This window comes from Lygodium microphyllum, chromosome 29 (assembly GCF_053477565.2).
Source record: "Lygodium microphyllum isolate KBCC chromosome 29, Lygodium_microphyllum_v1.1.10, whole genome shotgun sequence".
Lineage (NCBI taxonomy): Eukaryota > Viridiplantae > Streptophyta > Polypodiopsida > Schizaeales > Lygodiaceae > Lygodium > Lygodium microphyllum.
Window position 1 is genome coordinate 62,744,768 of NC_141163.1, and position 19,364 is coordinate 62,764,131.

General features: G+C 43.6%; 1 non-coding gene across 1 annotated transcript; it reads right to left on the reverse strand.

The window, feature by feature from the left end:
- Positions 1–18,724: 18,724 nt before the first annotated feature.
- Positions 18,725–18,792, reverse strand: LOC148010705 (small nucleolar RNA SNORD36). Its single transcript, XR_015689644.1, has one exon. It is a non-coding gene; the product is annotated as a small nucleolar RNA SNORD36 (small nucleolar RNA).
- Between the last annotated feature and the right edge of the window lie 572 nt (positions 18,793–19,364).

The following is a 19,364-nucleotide window of genomic DNA, read 5'->3' on the forward strand; positions in this document are numbered from 1 at the left end:
GGCACATTGTATTGACACCTGAGATATTCTAAGACTCAACAGATTGTGTATTATATGGTTGATATGATACAAGAGTTTCATGGATCATTGCCAATTGGCATGGAGATCCAAATGGACACATAGGACCAATAAAGTAGAGGATTTTTGAACCATCGATTTCCAGCAGATCCATATCATTCAACACAAAGGAATCACTCACCACATAAAAATAGTCGATCGAGAATTATATGCCTCACCTAAATTTTGTACAATACCTGCATGTACAAAAAAACACATGCATGAATCCCTTTTAACAAAAATACTTGCATGAATCTCTTTTAGCAAAAAATATCTAGATAATTGCATGAATAGAAGCAATACAAAGTAGGGCCAATTTACCTATAAGCTGATTTGTTGAAGATAAGATTGAATCATTGCTAATCAAAACCCATTACAAATGATGGACATAAGAAAACATCCATCCCATAAAAAATAAAAGTCACTAATTAAATGAATAAATTTTGGCACCACAAAATATGGCAGATTTACCTCTAAATTGAGCTACAAAATCTCTGCTCTACCTTGTGTTAAGTGCTGCAACAACAATTGATCCTTAAGTTAGAACTAGCATCAAACCCTATTGTAAATATAATAGAAAAGGGATAATGCAGAGAGGAAGAAATAGAGAGTGTGTGAGTAAGGGGAGAGAGAAAGAAATGAGCACCTATCCAATCTTGCCCAAATTGATCTCTGTAAAAGACAATAGCAAGAGTTAGTATTTACATGAAGGTATACTAAAAAAATAGTAGAAAAGAGAAAACATAGAGAGAGAAAGAGAGAGGGAGAGAGAGATGAGCACTTATGCAATGCCGCCCAAAATGATATCTGCAATAAAACAACAACAAGGGTTAGAACTAACATTATGTTGTATTGAAAAGATATTAGCAAAAAAAAAACCAAACAGAGAGAGAGAGATTAACACCTTTGCCTCTTGCTCCAAATAAACTCTGCAAGAAAACAACAATTAGAACCAACATCAAATTCTATTGAAAACACAACATAAAAGAGAAACAACACATAAAGAGAGGGCGTAAAGAAAGGAGAGAGAGATGAGCACCTCTGTCTCCTGCCCCAAACAACCTCTGTAATAAAACAACAATAAGAGTAAGAAACGACATCAAACCCTATTGAAAAAATAACAAACAAGAGAAAATGCAAAGAGAGATGGGCCCCTGTATTTTGCCCAAAATCTGGAGCTACATGGAGAAGAAAGTGCAGAGGTAAGTAGAACACTCAAAACCCTAATCACTCTCAACATGGAGCTTCAATGGAGACAAAAATTCACGAGTATAGAGAAGAGAGAGAAAGTGGTCTGTTGCTCAACTTTCTAACATGTTTAGATAGTATGCTAGCAACATGGTGAGTGTGTAGAATGCGTCTAGCCATAGCATACTTGTCAACACCTACGTTGACATCAAAGAACAAGGGGTGGAGCCCCTCCTCATTTGCTACTCTTTTTTGGCTTAGTAGGACTTTTAGTAGCTTGAGGTAATTGCATGTGGTGATGATGAAGTCTGGACCCAGACAATTCTAGAATGTATCCACAATTCATTTAAATGTTAGTACCAAGTCCCTTTCTTGGAATCTGAGGCAATCATCTAGCCCTATGGCTCTGGCATTATAGATGATTGGGATGTTTCATTTTGTATGGATGTCAGGGTCAAAAGGCTGTTTACTACAAAGAGCAAAGAAAACGGAAAAAGAGACATCAAGAGAAAAAGCACAAGCAAAAAAAAGAAAAAGGTGCCTCACAAGGGAATGGACCTGGAAAAAATCCAAAAGCATGGGAACAACCAGTAGGAGTCCAAGGCACAACCTGGAAGCTGCAAAAGAGCCAAAAGTGAGAAGGCGCACCTCTAAATATAAAGGCACAACTAAAATCTTTGTAAAAGAGCACTAGGCTCCCTCCTATGCAATTTGTAACCATGGATGGGTGGTAGGACTAAGCTAGGAAGTTAGGGTAAAGGGAAAAAGGGCCTAGGCCATGTAAAAAGGGGATGACCGCCCAAGGGAAAGAGGGCATGTATATAAGTCAAAAAGTAAATGGAAACTCTCATTTTTGGTGTGTGGCAAAAAGCTTCTTCTTCTTCCTCTCTTCTTCTTTCCTTCTTGTGTGTGCTTGAGTGAGGGAGTTAGAGAGTGAGGGAGCGAGTGTGTGAGATTGAGGGATTGAGGAGAAGAAGCTCCCCACCTCCTCTCTTCATCTTCTTCTCTTCTCTTCTCTTCTCTTCTCTTCTCTTCTCTTGTACGGATATGGAGGATGGATCTTGATAGAGAGGGATTGAGGTTGCTCGAGCTTGCATCGAGGATCATGGAGCTATCGGTGTGCACGGGAGAGGAGGGTACTCGGTCAGGCATCAAGGTAAGCTCACTACACCCTATAGGTAGGGAGAGTGTGTTGGTTATGTGAGAGGTAGCCATGGCCACTTGTCTTGAAACACTTGACCAATAAGTGTTTTGTAGGTCTCGGGGGGTGAGCGAGAGAGCTCCCTTCATTTTGGTTCCATTGCTAGGATAACCGATGGATTCGAGCCTTGAGCGCCGCATGCTTTGAATTGAGCATGGAAGTAGGGTTTCATCCCCGAACCGGTGCTTGAGGTAGATAGGAGATTTAAGAGTGTTAATTGTCGAAAACAAGTAAGTATTTTTAGGCTTGGATGTGTAGATGATTAGGCTAAAGAAGCATGAACATTATCTTGTGATTTTTGCTTGCATTAGGTAGGACAGGATCAAAATAGTGTGAGCACACAATAGGGTTTTTGCTACTGTTTAATAGGTTGAAACAAGGAAAAGAAGGGCAAAAAATGAAATCTTGGGTTGAATGCTGGTAAGAGGAGCAAGATTAAGGTGAATGCACGCCTGAGCACAGGGCAATAAGAGGCCAAAAGTGTCAAGGAAGACCTCATTTTTCGTTTGAGAGATTAAGGAGAGCTTGAGAGAGAGAGAGAGAGAGAGAGAGAGAGAGAGAGAGAGAGAGAGAGAGAGAGAGAGAGAGAGAGAGAGAGAGAGAGAGAGAGAGAGAGAGAGAGAGAGAGAGAGAGAGAGAGAGAGAGAGAGAGAGAGAGAGAGAGAGAGAGAGAGAGAGAGAGAGCTACTGAGCAGAAGAGATTGGGGCACTTGATTTTGGAGCTATTCTTGTGATCCAAGTATGCAAAACCCTCCCTTGTATGTCATTGTTGCTATCCAAAAAGCCCAGCAGGAGATTGTGAGACGTGCTTGAAGAAATCGATCAAAATCATCGTATTTCACCTCGTTGCTTTGCGACCAATGTGTCCTGGTACGACTCCCAAAGTTAGGAAATTGGACCGTTCAATTCTAAAAATCCAACCATGCCCCTTTGGTCCAATTGGACCAACCGTCCGATCATCAGACACCCAACCGTCCAATTAGACAACCTTCCCCAATCAAACTACTTCTCCAATCAGACACCCCATTTGTCCAATTCGACACGGGCTCGATTTGACCCTATCATTCTAGTTGGACATGCAAGGATTGGACCTGACATAGCAATCAAACTTGGACTAGCTTGTCCGATCACTACAGTCAGGACCATCCGACTTTGAAAGTTGGTCAAATAGTCAGATTCTGGGAATTGGAACAATAGACCATAGCAAAAAAATTGAGCCAGGACCACACCCACAACTCACAGCCAGTTAGCTTAGATCTCAAAACACCCCTAGAAGCCCATCCTGGCATGCCAAAGCCAGAAACTAGCAAAAACCGCAACTGAATGGCCTAGAGGCAACCTCTAGTAGCTTGGTCACATAATCAACTAGACTTCTAGCCCAAAGTTGGCCTCTACCCTTGATAGAGCATAGAGGGAGCAGCATAGACCCCAAAAAATCCTTAGGAGCGACCAAAGACCATGCTTAGAGCCATTCTAGGTCATAGACAAGCTAAGGAGGCAACCATACCTGTATGATTGTTTTGTTTTGTTTGCACACCCCACAGCAATTTCTTTTACACAAGTGCATCAAACAAATGGAAAGCTTGATTTTGCATCGTGCACAACAGAGCAACCAACACTGAGTGTACATAAGTTGTGGAATGTTTTCAATAACAAGGAACACACTCAGACATAATAACTCGAAGGAATCCACCAGTAGGAGAAGACCCCAAAACATAGTCGGGTGCCTCAGATCCCCATTGATAGGACCTTTGGAGATGGTAGTAGGTTTGAAAGGATAGCAAGATTGAGGGCAAAGCACTACTAGAGCTGATCGGATTGATCGAAAACCTCGTGGAGCAGGAAGCAGGAATGATGTTAGAAGCAAACACAAACCAAAAGGAAACGGTTAGCTAGACTTAGGTGAATTCCCAATCACGGTTTAGGACATAGTCCAAGAGTACGACCTGCTAACTAGGATGGTAATCCACGGTAGGCCAGTAGAGGAGGTAGTGGCAAGGCTAGAGGAAGAGAGGAAAGTAATTAGGAAAGCATTGCAAGGCATAGCTGCCTACAACCACGAACAAAGAGCTAGGAAGCTGCAGCAGGACATAGATATGGAGGAAGCTCGACGCGTGCTAGCATTAGCTGGTAGAAGCAAGGTAGGACCAAACACCAAGAGGAAGAGGGCACTTGAGGTAGACCTCACGCTGAGAAAGCTTGTGACAAAGTGGCTCATGGACAACATGACTGTCGAACATAGTGCAATAGTGCTAGCGACCTCTATACTCTTAGGCCTAGGAATTACTTAGTGGACAAAGAGCCAATCAAAAATCCCAGCAATATAGCTAATAAGCAGGTGGAAAAGTACCTTTCTAGTAGCGACTCGTACAACTTCGTGGAGCAGTTCAAGCAAGTTTGCCAGGCCAAGGGTCTTACGGACCTTGCACAATTCTCCCAGGTTTTTGGGCTCTACTTAGGTGATAAAGATAGGATGTGGTACACCAGCTTAGATGCGACAGAGCGAGCAAACTTTGCCCGACTAAAAGATCTCTTCATTAAGAGATTCTCGGAAGCAGGATACTCTGACAACCTCATAGTCTGTCTGATGAACGCTAGTCAAAAGGACAAGGAGGACAAAAGAGACTACATCACACATGTGCGTAGCCTCTTCAAGAGGATCCCCGTGAATGAGTGACCTAATGAAAGCGTTGTCTCCACCATATTCATAAACGGAATCCGTAGTGAGGAATTGTACAAAGCCTTAGGAAGCAACTTTAGCTTGCATTGAGACATGCTAGCTAGGGTCTTTGATGTAGCAATTAGGGTGAATGACCAACTGAGAGAGAGGAGCTCTCGAAGCTCGAACCACAATAACCACGATAACTCTAGTTAAAGGACCTCGGAGAGGACCACAACCTCTAGCAAGAGATCAACCCCTAGCACGTAGGATAAGGGGAAGAATATAGATCAAGGCCAAGAGCTAGCCGAGGTGAGAGTAGAGCTAGCATGATTGCAGGAATTGGTGAGAAAACTAGTGCGACCGCATGTCCAATGTATGCACTTTGGTGGCAATCACCTCCTAGCCGAGTGCCAAGATCCTAGATCTAGGCCTTGTGTGAATTGCGGTAGGTTCGGCCATGATGCCTTGCATTGCAGGTTGCCTAGGAGATTCCCCTACACTCAATAGTACAATCCGCCGTAGCTAGGGAACATGCCACCAAATTTCTTTGGAAGAGGAGCCCAACTAGCCCTCCCAGCACCAAATGACACAAAATTAGCCGTCCCTAGGATGGAGATCAACCCAACAGGCATACCCAGGCCACTAGGACCCTACATAACCCATCCACCAAGTGATGCTCTAGTCCACTATGTGGAGGAGCCTAACGAAGATGAAGCCTATGTGAACCCTTACATCTTGTATGGCAAAGAGGGCAATCCAGTCATGATGGACTATCTATCAGTATCGGTGATGGCGTTCGGTAGAGGTAGGGGCAGAGGATTTGCAGGGTCAACCCACGATCCAATCTCGTGTTGGACTTGCGGTTACCCAGGCCATATCTCATCACGCTGTCCAGAGAGAGAACAAGTGAATAGGGAAAAAGCCAACCTCAGATATGTTGAGTGCGGCATCACTCATCTCTTTGCCAATTTCCCCAGAAGGAAGCCATCCTCTAGCTCAAAAATCATGCCATTAGTACCTTTGGGGCTATTCAAAGTCGAGACATTCGATAACAAGGACACACCCATCTTGTTGCATGTCATAATCGGAGCATAGAGAAGTAGGCATGCATATCATTGTACGTGGGCCTAGAAACTTAGACACAGCCTCAATAGGAAAGAAGAGTCAAAGGAGAAGGAAGAAAAAGACTGATGCAAAGGTCATGCTTAAGATTGAGGATGTGATAACGCTAGTGATTGACAAGAAGATCACGGATGTAGAGGCAGAGACCACTGCTCCAAATATGATAGAGAAAGGGAGTGCCAAGGTAGGGGAGTATCCTCACCCTAGGCCCCAACTCGAGACAATAGCCAAAGTTAAGGAGTGGGTAAAGGAAGCCCAGGAGCAAAGGACACTGAGCTTATCTTAGAGCATGAGATGGAGGATCTCTCTAGTGTGAGCATGCCAGTCTCACCTACACAACTAAGGTCAAGAGACGAACCCATGCCACAAGCGGTGCCACTTAGGCCAAGTTTAGATGTTATAGGCCAGTCAGTCAATCAAGACCAATGGCCAAGAAGCACAAACCTAGGAGAGAGGCAAGCAACCAGCAACCTCCTCATGACATTAGTGACCATCCCAGTGACTCTGAGTTCAGGAGACCTACTCAGACAACACCCGACACTATGGTAGGAGTTGAAACAATGGGTGGAAGAATCAATGGAGCATGTTGCCGCTGACTTGCAAGATTATGATGCAGTCATGCAAATACCCAGCTTGACGCTGCACTCAGTGCCAAAGTCACTACATGTCAATGCCTTTTGGAAGGCACTAAGATGCACACAATCTTGTCTATCCTAACCCTAGGAGACATAACACGGAAGGGAATCGTAGATATTGGGATAGGAGTGAGTGTGTTGAGCCATACTGTGCTCCAGGCTTGGGGAAACTCGCCTATCAAAACCGCTAGGTTCAATGTCTCTCTAGCTAATAGAATGAAATTTAGGCCATTTGGAGTCTTGAAGAATTGACCAGTGAAGATCGGAGTGTCCAGCTCTCTATGAACTTCATCGTCATGAAGGAATTGGACTACAACATTCTACTAGACCGACCCTAGATGAGGAATGCTCGAGTTGTTGAAGATTGGGGCTATGGTTTGATCTTCTTAGAAAACCGAACGCAAGCAGTGAGGGTCGAGATGAACACTTGGAAGATGATCCCCATCGACCTAGATGCCACCTCTGCCATGCTTAGGGGTGATGCACCAGTAACAATACCTTATAGAATTTTGACTAAATACATCCCTTGTCCTGAGGATGAGTAGGATTGGATGCACATCCTAGCGAGCCATTCTCAGACGAAGAGGAGACGTATAAACAGGCTGCAAAAACTACGAAAGAAGGATCCCACGATGCCACTCTACATGATGGTCAGGAGCTCAAGCAGCTACCAAGGCCTATCTCTTTCTATATCCCTAGCAATAGGCTAGAACTTCACAAGATCCTAGAATACCTAACATGCGAATTGGTCGGCAACCCCACTACTAATATCAAGCCCCTCAAAGATCTATTGGATGAGCCTAAGTGGAAATGGACTAAGGTGCACGATCTGAACTTACTGTACAATTAGGCTTTAGTCACCGACAAAGGATAGGCTAGAGACGAGAGTCTAGGGGATGACAAGCATTCAGGAGGAGTTGATTCCAATGATGAGCACGAGGAATGCCACAACATTAGTGAGGAAAGAGAGGAAGAAATAAACACCGTAGAATACGATACTAAAGGAAGGGTAATAGAGCAGATAAGAGAGGACTTCAAGCCTAAAAAAGGGAATGCTTACAAGATCGAGAGAGGAGTCATGCAAATGGAGTGCGATCGCTCCTGGTTGGAGCACATGGGAGCAATAGATTACGAAGATGTAGGGATAGCCCAACCCCTGGTAGTGTCCTTGCTTAGGACGCATGCACCCCATCGAGATACGACCACCAGGGAAGACTCCCTCCTCTAGTGAGGATTACGAGTTTGATTCCGAATTGGAGGTCAGTACTGTGAGTGACCCAGAGATACCCTGACCTCCTAGGACCAAATGCACCAAGAGGGACATGCCAACCCATCTGAGGCACAAAGACAATTGAAGGAAGAAAGGAGAGGATAGATGAAGGAATTGGAGGCAGAATAGTAGAAGAAACCGCAGGACCTACTAAAATGTTTCACAAAGTTTAAGAAAGGTGACAGGGTAGTGATCCTGTTGGGCGAGAAAAGAAAAGGATAGATTAGTGAGCCGATTGAGAGCCTTGCCAAGGTCAAGGAAGTCAACTTGGTAGGGGAAGGCGAGAAGCCTTGACCTATATTTATAGTTGACGACCTCACCAAGGGGGAAGAGACCAATCTCATTGCGCTCTTGCAAGAGTACGTGGACGTGTTTGTCTGGTCCTTAGATGAGCTCAAAGGAGTGGATCCTAGAGTGGTGATGCATAACATACCAATGGCTTATGATGCAGTGCCTGTAAAAGAACGACCATACCCTATGAATCCAAAACATGCCCAAGCTGTGAAGGAGGAAATTGATAAGCTAATGAGGGTAGGATTCATCTACGGAATAGAGTACACGAACTGGGTATCATCGATCATGAGTCATGAAGAAGAATGCAAAGATTCGAGTGTGCGTAAACTATAAGAAGATTAATGTTGTGACAAAAAGGGATAATTACCCATTACCATTTCCAGAGCACATGCTCAAAAGGGTAGCAAGTAAAGAGGCCTACAACTTTTTGGACGGCTTCTCAGGATAGAACGAGGTGCAAGTACATCCCAATGATAGGGGCAAGACCACGTTTGCCACACTGAGTAGGGTGTCTTCACTTATATTGTAATGCTCTTTAGGTTATGAATGCACCCACAGCCTTTCAACGTCTAATGTGCACCATCTTCAAAGATATGCTTAGATGAGAGCTATACGTGTTTGTAGATGACCTATGCATACACTTTAGTTGGGTAGAATACTTGGAGAAGCTGCAAGCAGTCTTTGAACGATGCAGGCTTTACAACTTGTCATTAAACCCCTTGAAGTGCCAATTCTGGGTCAAGCATGGATGCATCCTAGGGTATGTGGTATCCAAGAATGACATAGCCATTGACTTTTTGAAAGATGGTCATTGTCAACTTACCGCCACCCAAGGATTATAAGGGAGTTCAATGTTTCTTAGGTCACACCAGATAATATCGATGCTTCATGTTGAACTACACATTGATTGCAAGAGTATTGTATAAGCTGCTGATTGTGTTTGAGTGAACTAATGAGTGACAACAAGCATATGAGGAGTTGAAGAAGACTCTTACAACTGCACCAATCTTACGAGCCCCAAACTGGAACATCACCTTCCATGTGCATATAGACACGTCTAAATTTGCTATTGGAGCTGTCTTGTACCAGCCTGATGAACATAAGTTGGATTACCTCGTGAGTTTTGCTAGTAGACAGCTTACTAACATGGAGATGAAATACTCCACCACAGAAAGGGAGGGGTTGGCCATGGTATTCACTGTAAAGAAGTTTCGACACTACCTCCTGGCCATGCCTTTCACCTTCTTTGTAGACCATCAATCCTTTCTATATCTTGTAAATAAACCTTGTACTACTGGATGCATCGCTAGATGGTTGCTTCTTCTTTTAGAATTTGAATTCTTTGTGGTGGTATGCAAGGGAAAGCAGTACTACATGGTTAATCACATGTCCTGAATAACCACAGGAGAAGCCACTGGACAAGGCGTTGCTGACAATTTGCCAAATGCTCACCTCTTTGGCCTATCTAGTGAGAAAGTTTTGTTTAAAGCCGATCTTACATCGTACTAGGCGGATGATATATTCTAGGTACTAGAGCATGGTCTATTTGAGAGACCTATTGAGAAGGCTAGGCTTAGGCACCTCATCTTGAAAATCCAACCTTACCAATTGATAGCCGATTAACTTTATAGGTTAGGGAAAGATGGGTTGCTACGATGATGTGTGTGTGAGCACAAGATGCACGACGTGTTGAGCGAAGTGCATTGTGGGATTGCTGGAGGGCACTTCAGCAACAATCAGTAGGGATATGACTACCCGTAAGGTGCTGCAATCTCAATTGTGGTGGTCCATCCTATTCCGCGATGCTACTAAGTTTGTAAATCATTGCAATGAGTGCCAAAGGACTAAAGTTACTACACGAAAGGATAAGATGGAGTTGACCCCTATCATTGCACAACAACTCTTTGAGAAATAGGGAATCGACTTCATTGGACCCATCAGTCCCACAACACAATACTCACAGGCTAGATACATCATCGTAGTAACTAACTAACAAAACTTATGGCAACACTGTGGGCCTATCGGACAACCTATAAAATGACTATGGGACAGACACCCTTTAGGATGACCTATGGGACTGAGGCCATCTTGCCATTAGAATTCTTTGTCTCCTAGCTTTACAGGAGAGATGGGAAGGGAAGGAAGCTTGGACCGACCACTTCATGGAATTGGAACAACTCTCTAAGACTCAGCTCATAGCCACCTATGCCCTAAAGTGTGAGAAAGCATGACGAAATATGTGGTTCGACAAGCATGCCAAACAATGCGACTTTGAGTAGGGAGACCTTGTTTTGCTCTACTCGGTAAAGGGCCACAAGCAAAAAATGAAATTTCAAGGATTAGGACCTTTCTGAGTGCTCACCATTAGTAGAATGGGAAACATAGAACTTGAAACCCTTGAAGGTGAGGGCATAGGCACCTTTAATGGTAGTTAGATGAAGAAGTACTACCCTCCCACACATCCATTGCATGAGCCCCCTATGCCAGAAGTCCCTTTCAATGTATGCATAGCCACCATTACCGAACTAGAGGACAAGGATGAAGAGGTAGTAGCACCAGCATACCTACGCATCATGGCCACCGCCCAGTGCAAGCACACATTTGATGCCTTGATAGATGAGGGAGTTGACTTTAATGTCTTGACTTATGCTCATTGGACCCTCATTGGTTAGCCACAGTTACAGGCCCACCAACGCTAAACTTAGCCCATTCAAGGGCAAGTCATATGCACTCCTAGGGAAGTGCAAGATCAGAGTCTCTATCGAGTCTGAAAGCCTACCGATCACCTTCTATGTATTGCCTAATACGAAGGATGCATGTTAAGAATCATTGTTAGGACACACTTTCAAGAAGCAAGCACATTGCAATGTGGACTACGATTTGTAGTGTATTCACCTTTCCATTGGCAACATTCAAATTGTGGCAGCTTTCAGCAAGGGCAGTAAGGCTCCACCAAAGCTTGCTATGCCACTGATAGAACTACTTAGGACCAAGCCTAAGGAGGGGCCTCATCAGTCATCACAACCCACCTAGACTACAAAACCACTGCCAACTAAGGCCATCCCCAAAGCCACAGAGCTTATGCTTAAATGGGTGCTTAGGCACCAAAAGCAACCTACTCATAGCAAGCAAACATGGCCCTGCAAGGCTAACAACTAATATTTGAAACTTAAGAGATCGACTCGATGCTATTGACGTAGATGCACAATCAAGCCACGATGGATCCCCAAAGATCAGTTGCAAGCCCAAGGATACTACGAAGACAACACATGGATATGGGTGCCCAAGAAGGGAAATCCTAGGAGCATAGCCCAACCACAACAATCACTTGCCACCCGTCTCCAGGAAGCCCCACTCCCACTAAGGCAATGAACACCCAGGAAAGTTGAGCTACAAAGCCTACATAACCCACGATGGTTGCGGTTAAAAAACCCCAACCAATCTATCGACCAATGTAGTAGCCTTATACCCTAGAATCATATAAGTCTAGAGAGCTTGGCACCGTAGTGGCTACGCAAGAGGAAGGCCACACACCATCTATGCCACCAGAGCCACCCTCAGTACCCCAAAGCAGCACTAGACATAAGGATCAAACTACAGAGTTACCCTTAGATACACCATTGTCTAGTCCGCTACCCCTCAAACCATCACTATTTAGCTCAATTCCAGCCCAACCCCACCAGCAGGTCTTAGGCCTTCCTATGAGTAGCATTCTATTTTATCGGGTGTTGCCAAGGACCTTGTTGGGAATACGGGAGATGACTTGGTGACTTGCATCAAGCTCTTGGATAACACCTTTACCACATTTGCTAGGAGCTATGAAAGACTTGACCTCGGCTTGCTTGACAAACCCCTTGCCTCTGATGTTCGTTCTTTATCCTGCGCTTGGGAAGAATACGAGTTCATGACCGTCAAATTCCCCAAGGTCGCAAGGGATTTGATTGATAATGGTGAAATCTCAAAAGAGCATGTGCTCATCAAACGGCTAATCACATCATACTACAAACCTCAAAGGCTAGTGTCACCCATTGAGCTTGAAGAGCTCACTCCTCTCGCTGACTCTAACTCATCCTTTTTACAAAAGTGGTATAACCTACATCTCCAATGGGAGAAATGGAGTTGCTAATTAATGAATAATGCTAAGTAGCGATGTGCGATGAAAACCATGGAGTATAACTCAACCTATGTAGCACCAACCTAATTCAAGTCTTGGCCATCACTCGAAGCAAACACCTAGACGACCACGTCTTGGCCCACCCCTATATTGATCGCGTCCTTACAGAGGAGGAGCTACATGTGGCTAGCCACATTAACTCACGTGATTTTCTAACCAATGTCCTAACTTACATTACCCAAGTATGCATTAGCCCTCGTAATCTCTATCGTCATATTCAATTGGAGTACAATCCACATTTCTATGACTGGCTTATGCCTAAGTAGACCGTGACATCTTATGCTAGAAAATCCTTGACTCTCCCATGCCCAATCCTAGGAAGGATTCTCATCATTTCCCAAGGGGGGAGGGGGAAACAAAAAGCTTTAAAAAAAGTTAAAAGTTAAAAGTAGGAAATAATAGAAAAGGGTTGGAAAGAATATGTCAAAAATGTTTTGGAATGAATAGGCTGTTGTTCAAAAATGTCATGTCTCTAATTCAACTTGTTTATTCTCTTCATGGAAACAAAATCAATTCCGTGCTTGCCCAAAAGCCATATGAGCAATACTAATGTTGGACTATGGTAAATGACAGGTACCCATAATGGCAGGGCAAGATAAAGGTGGCAAAATCCCCTTCATTGAGGAAGAACACACGAGATACAACCAAAGTGTAGAAACAAGGGGCTTTAGTCAATTCACCTTCAAGCATACACTGAACTTGGATAAAGCTATCTAGGAAGAGCCAGCTATAAAGCAGCTGGTGGACAGATGTGCTCTCTAGAAGTACGTGGAGAAATTAGGGCAAGCGGTAGACTATGGCATGTGTGCATAACTCATGAGGAGCTTTGATTATGCAAGGAATTGTGGCACAGTAACAATCAGGACAGGAGAAGAAGAACGTCAAGTGGAGGTATCCCTAAGTGTTGCAATGGTGGAGAAGGCCCTAGGTTTAGCCCCTAAGAAAGAAAAACTCCATCAAAGAGACGTGTACACAATGCTAGGTGTAAATAAGAATGATGTGCACAGAGTAGATAGGATAAGTTTGGCAGACATCCCAAATCCAAAAGTAAGGATGCAAGCAAAGATGGCCCATGCTCTCTTCTCAGGACGGAGGTACAACATGTTGATGAACAGGATTGGCGTGCCACTGTTGTAGAGCATAGCCGCCGCAAGGTCCCTTGAGGAAGTAGATTGGAATGAGTTTCTCTTAAAAACCATCAAGAACTTGGCCGCTGTCCTAGCCACAAGCACAACACAAGCAGGGGGGGAGTCCCCCAGCCTCAACGGCTAGGTCAACATGCAAGAAGCTTGCCTCCAAGTCCTCCACAATCAAATTTGGTGGGGTCTTGACAACAATCATTTAGGAAGCAGTGAGGGAGGCAAAAAGAGTTGAGGAAGAAGTGGGAGAGTCACCCCATTAGTCACCTTGCCCTAATGTAAAGCAATCAAGCGAGCGAACCATTAGTGATCGGGGAGAGTAGGAGGTGTAGACAACCCAGAAGGAGGCCAGGGCACAAGAGAAGAAGAAGGCCACAAAACCCTAGCAATAGAGGAGGGAGGAGATGATGAAAGAAGAACGAGCAAAACTAAAAAGAGCCCAAAAAGAATTCAAAAGGGCAGAAGAAGAACAAAGGAGGAAAGAGGAGGAAGAAATTAAGAAGGCAAGAGAAGAATCACAGAGAGTTGAGGAGGGGAGAAAAAGAAGAGCAGAAGAAGAGACCGAGGAGCTGAGAAGAAAGGAGGATGAAGATATGGCCAAGGCCATGCACAGGTCTATAGAGGAGATCACCACCATCGCCACAGCATAGGAGCCAGATCCTGCCATGGACACCACTAAACTTATGTACATGATGCAATTCTTAGTCACGAAAGTACAGGAGATAGTACCAGAAGCAAGAGTCAAAAGGCCGATAATAGCAGACACCAAGTCAAGGCAAGACCCAAAATGACAAAGGTTGGAAGCGTCTACCACCATATCACCACCTATAGTGCCCCCAGCTGCGGATTACAATGCATATGTAGTTGAAATTCTTGCCCAAGTGGAGAAGGCTAAGGAAGAGAAGAAGGCAGCAACATCAGAACTAGAGGCCAAAAGAGAAGTTTTTGTGGTGCTAAGACTAGAGGTGACACGGCAAGTCGCGGGACATAAAAAAAAATCCAAAACCTAAAGGAGAAAATCAGTGCCAAAGAAAAGGAGGCACAAGAGAATGAAGATCGCCTAAGGTGGAGGCTAGAAGTTGAGGCATAAGACCTGATGGCCGAGCAGCAGGGCCACAAGTTGCTCATCCAACAATATGCTGAGCTTTAGCAACAAATGGCACAAATTACTGAAGATTTATCAGAAAGGCTCGCAGAAGCCCACCAGCGATTCATTGTGGCTGAGCAAGGTAGAAGGATAGCAGAAGAGCAGCTATGAACCGCCCAAAAAAACAAAAGACCCAAATGTTGGAAGTGTGGAATGAGTAGCAGCAGGTGGTAATGATGTTGTCTCAAGAGATGGAAAAAGGCAAGAAAGATCTAGAAGAAAAAGCATAGCAATGGACGAGGCACAATTTTGAAAGAGTGCGAGGATTGACAGAGCCCACCAATGCTAAACTCAGCCCATTCTAGGGCAAGTCATATGCACTCCTAAGGAAGTGCAAGATCAGAGTCTCTATCGAGTCTGAGAGCCTACCGATCATCTTCAATGTATTGCCTAATACGAAGGATGAAGGTCAAGAATCATTGTTAGGACACATTTTCAAGAAGCAAGCGACAAAAATGTGCTCAGACACTCAAAGGCAACCTTTTCTGAGCATGATGCTTCATGTCACCCAAGTTGAAGGTGAGGATTCAGTGGGGAGAATGAAAAGGAAGATGGAGTTGAAGACCAAAGCCTTGAGGTATGGCTTGCAAGAGTGCACACTCCCAACCGACACAGGTATAACCAAGGAGCAGCAACACAGCTACTTATGACAAGTGGCCTCTCCATTGATGAGCTTAGAGAACTTGGATTCGAAGAACAAGAGTAGCCCCATCCACCCCCAGTCCAATCCATGATGGAACAAGACTCCGAGGAAGGGCCAGACTTCGAGGAGGAATTCGAAGAAGAATCACAAACTAGAGAGCCCAGTCCACCCTTACCTGACCTACCCCCAGAAGATCCATAGGGTGCCCAAGTCTCCAAACTCATCATTGCTTCCAGAAGAAGAAGACGAGAACTTGTGGAGCAATCCCAATAAAGAGCACAAGCACGGCCATGGCAGCTTCCTGACGGGCCCATGCCACTATACGAGGATCACCATCCCATCAACTGGCCATAGGAGCTAATCATCTGGCAAAAGTAGGAACTCCAATCCTGACCCTTTGAGTTCTCCTTCCTCTACCCATGAGCCTTGGAATGAGTCCTACCTTTGGATGTGGTGGAAAGGATCATTTGCCTAGGCATCACCCTAGCAAACCGATGGGTCGAGGAGCGAAGCATCGTAATCACGCAATGTAGGTGAGAGCCTACGGATTACTGGCAGGACAAGGTCTATTAGGTTCCCAAGACCATCCGAGGTTAAGAGGCACAACCAAAGTGGTGGAGGAGGATTTGGGATACCAATTTTGATGCATGGATGGCCTTCTGCGGCATGCTACCTGAGGAATCGAATGATCCTATCTACATGCCCTACCCACGCAGATATGGAGTAGATTATGATAGGAATGTGCATAGAAGATACGACTTTCCAAAGATCTACAATGTCAATGTAGAGACTCTCGAGGGATGCATGAATTTTAAAGAAAGGGACTTGCACCTATCCATCAACTGCTTCCTCGAGGATTTCTCTTTGTGCCTAGATCCTACATTTTAAACTACATGTAACTACCTTAGGACCATTAGGATTTAGCAGTTGAGGAAGCCCACCTTCCCCCACTCTTTTTGACTTTAACTTAGGAATAGATAGCTGTGCTATGGCTAGACTCATGATGAGGGCAATCTTGCTTCCCTCTTTTTGTATGAAGATCCTTGAGGACATGAGCGATAGTCACTTTACAAGGTGCAATCATCCTTTCTTATCAACCACACCTTTTAATGTAAAGGCTAGTATCAAAGAATACCTGCAGAGCCGTGCCTTTTTGACTAACTCCCTAAGACCACCTCGTAAATCGTTAAGATCGGGGTAGAGCCTAAGAGTACCCCTTGCATCAAAATGCCGACTATAATCATCTACTAAAAAAAGAGAGAAAAAAATGAAAAAGAAAAAGGAAAAATAAAAAGAAAAGAAGAGAAAAAGAAAAAAACAAAGATATCCTCTAACTCAACCCTTCTCGAGGTAGCAATCTCATCCTCGTAAAAACAAATTGTAGGTGCATCTCTCATCTTCTGGAAGGGGGTGTTCATCACCTCTTGGGGTGTCACTTTGCACCCTCCTTTTCAAGTATAATTAATTAATTAATTTTTAATATTTATACATTTGCTTTTGTCTCATCGATAATCTTTGAATTAGTTATTGGAATTATGTTAATTTATTAATTTTTCAATAATCCTATGTGATTCATTTTTATTGAGGGGAAATTTTTATTAAACACACACACTCCCACTATCCCTACTAACTGTTGGTTGGGTTAGTATCATATAGAATATTTGGAAAATTAGTAAATTATTATAAAAAAAACATGTAGGTCCCAACCTAGCTTTTGCACTAACTAAGTGGTTTATTTTAAGGCTATGATCCTTTGGGTCTCTACTATTGGGAGTACTAATATTTCTTTTATATAGATTGGGACTTTGTAGCACTTCAGGACCTCTACCCTAGCTACTAGAGTATGAGTCTACAAGAGATGAGGTGGTACACCAACTCAAGGTAGAGGGGCTCTTAGATGAAACACTAATTAGATTGGGCTTCATGTGAATAGAACACCCAATGCCCTCACCTTTGCACAAGAAGTGAATGAGTATGGCATGCCAAGTGTTGAATACATCACTTGCCTTGACCAGCCCGCCATAGGAAACTTGCCAGATGGAGCCCCGAGAGGAACACCAAGGAAAAGGGAATTCTCTTGCAAGAAAATCTATCTTGTAACATCAACAAGCTTGTTTATCATGTTTCATATGATCACAATGAAGACAAAAACACCAGGCACAACAAATCTTCATGCAGCATCATGTAGATCTCCCACGGTTTTTAATAGAATCAACCATATGCTTCAATATCTTCACAAAATCCATCAATGGAACAAAGAAAGCAAAGGAATACACCATCTTTGAATGGAAATACATCACATAGTATTCATTTTCAATATCTTCATAGTCTTCTCTCTCAATCTCTCATATCCAATCACTCTGTTTGAGTAGAATTGGCTATCTCTGACTCTCTCTCTCACACTCCATCAATAATATATCATATCCTCACTACAATCTCTCAAAAATTACTCTCAATAATCACTCTTAGGTCGTGGATACCCCTCCCAAGAGGTATGTCTGATATGAAGGGTCACCAGAGCCACTACAGTGTCTCTTCACAGCTCACTACTGTCACTTCACTCTAGTCTTCTCTTGAGTCTTCAGCAGCTACTTCTTCCACTTCTTTCAGCTCTTTTGCACTTGTATTCACCTCTTTCCAAGGCTAGAAAACTTTCCCAAAGTCACACATACATTCCACAGAACACTTACAGAAGCATACAGAACAGTCTACAGAACAGTACCAGAACAGCTACAGTACAGAACAGAAGCAGAAGCTCTACAGAAGACCTACAGAAGATTACAGAAGGTTATCAAAACCTCATAACTCACTCTCAAACCATTTCAAACTCTCACAAACCATTCAATAAACTTTCTCAATATCTCATTCTTCATCAATCAATACTTCATCCCTCTTCACAGAAGACAATCAGAACAAAACAGACCAAAACAGAACAAAACAGAAGGTATACAGAACCATTCAGAACCTATCAGAACATCACAGAACCACAACAAACATCATGATCTTCCAAAACACAATCATTATCATCCAAAACACTCTCAAACCACTTCCAAATCAACCAATCATCCCATAAAATCAACCATTCAGCTCTCAAAAACAACAAAAATCAGCCAAAAAACAAGTCATTTCAACACTCAACATATCCCTACACTTAATAAGGAAGCGTCCTCACGACCCAGGAAAAAGGGAATACAAGTTCAGGGAAAAGCTCAACTTTGATCTTCAATATCTTTTCACAAAGAATCCATCCACCATGACCTCAACTTATAACCTGTTTCTGATATAAAAATACAAAGAAAGGAAAACCCTTTATACATTAACACCTCTTATCAAACTAAAAATCACAACAAATTTGTAAAGGATATAAGAGTTTGCTTCGTCTTCATCAGCATCTGCTTCAACTCTCCAACCACGAACCCATCTCTACAAATCTCCAAAACAAAGGTTCTCCTTTGGAGGGAAGAGACAGAGCCTTCCCTAAGCCTCGAGATGTCAAAGTCATAGACATGCCTTGGACTACTCCTGTCTTCTTGCTGTAAGAGGCCAGTAACTCATCACATAACGACGGATCCTCTGGAAGCAATGGAAAAGGAGTGGCCACAAAAGCAGCAAGTCCTGCCTTCGTAAGAGGCTCAAAAGTAAGTAGGGAAGAGTAATCCCTACTAACTAATGGGACGTACTGGATAGGGGGAGGAGCATGAGAAGGCGCCATTCAGATGGTTACACACACACCACAAACACAGACAATCAAGGAGAATGCCTGCAAAGCAACAGACAAAAAACCAAGGATAAGAGAACAACCAATAAAACGTGACACGACCAACTAACCCCA